A 6,094-nucleotide genomic window follows, 5' to 3' on the forward strand; every position below is an offset into this window, starting at 1 on the left:
CGTGCAAAAAAGTATTTGAATAATTCCAAAGATATTGCACAGGCTGCATAGTGGCCGACTGTTTAGCACATCTGCCTCACAACTCCAAGGTTCAAATCTGGCCTCACCTGTGTGGAGTTTGCATGTTTGTTGCATGGGTTTTCTCTGGTTGTTCTGGTTTCCTCCCGCACTCACCCACAAAAAAAAAAAAAAGGATGTAAGGTATCTTATTTGAAGACTCTAAATTGCCTGTAGGTGTGAATGTGAGTGTCAATGGTTGTTTCTTTATATATGCCCTGGGATTGCCCTGCCGACCAGTCCAGTGTGTACCTGCCGCTCTCCCAGAGTCAGCTGAGATAGGCTCCTGCATCCCAACGACCATAGTGAGGATAAGCAGTATGTAAAATGGATGAATGTATGGATTGATTATTAAGCCATTTGACTTCAGGTATTGTTGAGCACTGAGCACAAAACGTTAAAACAAAGTTTACAAATATCTAGGAAAATGTTACTTTTTCTTATATTAAGCAAACACTTTGTGTTTTATTATGTGGCGAGTGAGACCCAAGCATTTGGGTTCCATTAGCTTAGCTTGGAGAAGAGATTGGCAATGGCATCTCTGCTTGTAATGAAGATTAAAAAAAAGATGTATCCCATCTACACAAGGAGCCATTGACGATTGCAGAAGAGTAGAAAGTGTACTTCAAAATTTGACTTGGCAGGCAATTATTACTGAAAGACTTGACCCATAAGTTTCTTGGTATATGGTGTCAGGCCTAACTCAAAAGAAAAAAAGTAACAAAACAGTCTGACATCTCTGTTGTAGTGAAACAAAGAAAATCCTCCAATGAAAAAATGGGAAATTCCTTATTTGTCCTACTACAATTTGTAGCAATTGGATCTGCACAGGCCCTTGTCAATGGATTAATCTTTTTCAAGTAGGGAAACCCATGAAGTGTTGCAACAGCAGGTTACTCCCATAATTTGGAAGAAAATGGAGACCATGTTGTATTTCATATTTTAATTTGTGGCCCATGTTATGAATTAGAAGAAATGTTAAAGGGACACTCTGGAACATTTTCTATTGCATACTGGCCAAAAATCAATTTCTGCATTTATAAATGTGTTCTTACTGGATTATTACCACTCCGCTAATAATTTGATACCTTCTCTGCAGCAAATGATTTTAGATGTATTTATACATTATAGCTGTGAACCAGTTGAGGAGCACCATGACAGTCTACCATCTTGAAACTGAAGTTGCCAGCTGTCTCCTTGACAAGTAAGTCAACATTGCCGAAATTAGCTTACAGCTAGCTTTTTAAATCCAGTTTTGTTCATATTTGAAAAACTGAAGGGCAAGAGTCCAGTTTGTTTGGATGCAACACACAATTTCAACTCTAGGTGGGAGTAATTCCAACACAGTGTCTCTTTTAAAAACAATGCTACTTCACTTCTTTTGTAACCATATGTAAATCACCAATGGAGGAGGATATCAAATAAAATGTCACATAGGACATCTGATTGCTGATACCAGGTTATTTTTCTGAAATGATGTGTTCCATGTATGTCAGATAGAATGAGACACACACGTTCCTAAAAAAATAAATTCTCCTGTCGTCTCATATATTCTCCAAAAGTTGTGACACAAGTCATGCTTTTATGTTCTTTTTGCTTAACAGTGGTTTTGTCCTTGGAACTCTACTATGGCTGCCATGTAACCTTACTTGCTTCCTTATTGTTCAGTCATGAGCACTGACCTTAACTGCGGCAACTAGGCCAGCAGTTCTTTAGTCATTTCCCTGTGTTGCCATCCCTGAATAATTTATCACTTTTTTCTTGAGATACTTTATGATGCCTAGCGACTCTTGGAAGGGTCACCATCGTTCTATGTTTTATTATTTTTCACAAATGTTTTCTCATTTCTGAATAATGGCTCTCACTGCAGTTACCTGGAGTCCCAAAGCATCAGAAATTACTTTGTTACCCTTTATTTACTGACAGATTACTTTATTTATCATTTGTTCTTGAATTTCTATGCATTGTGATACTTTATTGCAGCTATTAATTGTCTTCCTGTCAGCTTCATACTGTCAGACATGTCCAATTTAAAGGTCTCATCCAGAGGAAATGTATTGGATTTGTCTATCATACAAATGAGGCGAAAATTTCATTAAAAACATTGAAAAACAGTAAACACAAGAAAAATTAAATAAATTAGCATCAAAGTCAATATTTTGCTCGGAATGTCGCTTAGATTCGGCAAGTTCCGGTTCTCTCCGGAATCTAACATCACAACCAGGCAACATTTAGCCAGAGAGTGACAAAGCGAGCAAAGATGGTGAGGAAGTGTGTTGCATACGGTTCTGCGACAAACGCTGACGGAGTCATCTTACATGAATGGCCGAAAAACCAATGGATAGGCAAGATATAGACCAGGTTTGTGAAGACAAAGCGGGCGCATTGGAGTTACAAGTCAAAGTTGACAGTATTATGTTCCAAGCATTTCACACAGGATTGCTTTGAAACCCCTATACAGCGTTCACTTGGCTTCACTAGCAAGTAAGTACGTCTGTATTCAATTACGCCCATGTTCAATTGTTTAGTATTGACAAGTATCTACCTCATTTTAAATGTAGGTACAATATGATGTTTAGGAGTTGACGAAATTTGGACACTGTATAAAGTTAGTGTACTGTTGACACTGAGGTCTTACTCAAATTCGACGACAGCAGTGTGTGCTCTCAAGTGTTCGGTGCATTATAATACGGGCTAAATGCATGTGAATAATGCGAAGAATTCGCTATAAACAATGGACATTACTCTAATCTGACAAAATTTTCCAAACTGAAAATATGAATTAAATGTTTTTTGTTTTATCTTGCAGAAAGCCAAGGTTACTACCATGTGCCTGTCCAACTATCCACGTGTGCCTTTCACCAGACAATGAAAATTGAAACCCTAAACCTAAAAGACGAGCTCAATAAAAATGAAATGTTGAAATCTTAGCAGTGACAAGTTCTATGAAGTTTAGATTATTTGTTTGTCTTTCAGAATAAAAAAAATGTTTATGTGTAACTCACTTATTGCCATGATCAGATCCACAATTGTCAATTTAAACACATGATCAGAAGTTGTGTATCTTATGTAGGGTCAAGTGAGTACAAAGAGCTGGCAGGTATCATTGAATGTGCCTATTTGAGTAAAGATGTGATGAAGTTATATCCACTAGGACAGACGTCCAGTATAGAGGGATACCACAGTGTTGTGAACCTTTTTGCTCCCAAGATGTACCACTTTGGATATGATGGGATGAGAAACCAGTAAATGACAATTACTGAATTAGTCTGTAAAACATCAATTAACTTTCAATTTTGTGTTTGATAGATTACATTTAGTAGCACTTCATTTCAACGAGAATGCTCAACGGGCTCAAGCAAAAGACAAATCTGGCAGTTTGATGTTCAACATAACCTTTCCAAAGGCAAAAAAAGGGCATCACACGATGAAGACGCTAATGCAGGATTGCACATTTGGTGAGGCCCTCCCCCCACCCCACAAACAAAAAAAAAAGCAGAATGACACAAAAAAACCCCTATCAAAGTATAATATTGTAAGTATAATTACTCTGCAATAATATAAACCTGTTAAATTCAGGCTAAAACTCAGTTCTTGATGTCACAAAGAAGACATAGAATGTAAAATAAAAACATTTATGGCGTAAAGTTTATGTCAGGGCCACTCGAACAGCTTGACAAAAATTTGACGTACTCAAATGATTCGTCCACAGAAGTAGAATAACTTTGAACGCCAACAAGGGAAGTAATCTATTTTTTTTAGAAAGACTTTCACTCTGAGGCTTGCCACTTGCACATTTAACGTATAGAATGAAGGACTAAACCAGGACAGCAGTATCTGCATATATATGAAGTAATGTAATTTGTATTTTTCAGGATATGTGGAATGCTTGTTAGAAGAGCTCTGGACCCTCTATGTGGATGCGGACCTAAGGACTTCCTCAGCTGACCCCCAAGCACCACCACCTCTCAGCAGCCAGTACACAAAACCAAGCAACAACTTGGCTATTCAGGATCATTTTTCAAGATTTTCAAATCAAAGCTGTTGAAATGAAATGTGAAAATAAAAATGAATTTGAAGAAGCAGATTTAAAAACTGTGTCTGGTTTGTTAAACTGAAACCAAATTCTATCGTGATGGAACTTCAGCGGCAGAGGTTTTATGTTATAAACTTCTGACGCATGCTGAATAACCAGTCATGTTGCGTGACACAAAAAAGTAATGCATTAGTCTGGACTTTTCAATATTCATTTTCTCAACTTATGTGAACCTCTGTAAATATGACCTCCACGGTGAAAGCAAAGTGAGGTTGCATGCTGTGGATTTGAACTCTCCAGCTCCTAAAGACATCTTATGGAATGAAACAATATCATATTTAGCATGTGCATATACAATACAATACACAAATGTTTATTTTTGACATGTTGCTGTATTAAGTCAGTCTTGACAAAACCATCCTGAACAAATGATAATTTCACCTTCAGTTGTTTGTAAAAAAATAACTTGGTTTTGAAACTTGTTCAGTGCTGTGATACTTACAGAGTACATCACAAACTCTTCACCCTTTTCGTTTACTCTAATTAGTCAACTTGAAAGGCAAATTTTGCATTTGAACAACAAAAGACATTTTAGAGTCGAAACTGTCACATAATGCCAGCAATGTCCACCAATTATTCGACCAGGTTCAACACCCACGCTTTACTTTCATGCAAAGAAAAGGCTTATGTTCATCAACTGGGCATAAATCCTGTGAACACGGCATCATCTTCAAGTCCCGGGGGTGGAAATTCTGCTCAGATTCTCTGCACAGCACATGATGGTATGACAACCCTGTTGCTCTTGCCGAGAGGCTCCCAACACCACTTCACCAACTGTCTGTACGCCATGTGGCGATTTCTTTCATGTCCTTCTCCTGTGAAGGCGTTTCTGCCATAATGGTATTGAAAGACATGTCAGGCTGTCTCCAATACAAATGGGTTTAGGCAGACAACAACAATGGTTAACAATGCAAGCCAAGGCGGTTCCATCCAACCTCCGCGCGGTTTCTGTAATTTCCTTACAGCAGTGACATTATCTCGTGGAAGGCATTGGCTGGCAATTTCTACATTTACACCTGGGTAAAAAATATAATCAGTTAAAATGATTTTATTTGGTTTGTTTTAACCACAAAGTTGTATTTCATTACTATCTTTTGCGCGCCAAGATAAGGCTGAAATAATGCTTCTGTGGCGTAAAGCCCTATCATTTATTCATTCATTATCTTCTGACTTCTTCTTTTCTTCAGTTCCTAATTCTTCCACAGAGCATTCCATAAAAACTTCTTCATCACTGCTGTCTTTCTCAAGATCCCACTTGCAGTCGGTATGACTGTTTGTATAGGAAGACATTTTCTTTGCTGGGGTTGTCTAGACATAACGTCACACGAAAGCAGGTTCAACAGAGCCTTGGTTTGAAACAGCCACTGGGGGTATTCGGATTCCAAAGAAAATGTGCTCTTTGGAGCTAATTTATTTCATTTCTGTTGTGTTGAGAAATTTTCTTATATTTTTTTTCAATGAAAAATTTGCTGTTTGTGTGATATATAAATAAAATATAGTTCCTCTTGATTAGACCTTTAAATGGTTTCTTGATTGAATGAGTTAGGAGAGAATGAGGCTGTGGCATGATCAGAGAATTTTTTTTTTCTAAATTTTCCAAAACATGATATTACCCACGACTACTTTTTCACACAGACCTGGGTAGCTATGAATAGTTTTTATTTCCTCCCCTAATAAATACAATCACCATTTAAAAATATCATACTTTGTTTACTTGGGTTATAGTTGTCTGATATTTACATTCGTTTGACAAGCTTGAATATTAAACTGGGGAAACTATACAAAAACAATTATGAAGAGGACATATACTTTTTCACAGGCACTGCATACACGTACATACAAAATCCTCACCAACTACCATAGTTTTTTCTTAATTAATGCATGAATTTATTCTTTTGTATTGATCGCAATTAGCATTTTTTAATGAATGATGGGCCTCCC

This window comes from Syngnathoides biaculeatus, chromosome 4, assembly GCF_019802595.1.
Source record: "Syngnathoides biaculeatus isolate LvHL_M chromosome 4, ASM1980259v1, whole genome shotgun sequence".
Lineage (NCBI taxonomy): Eukaryota > Metazoa > Chordata > Actinopteri > Syngnathiformes > Syngnathidae > Syngnathoides > Syngnathoides biaculeatus.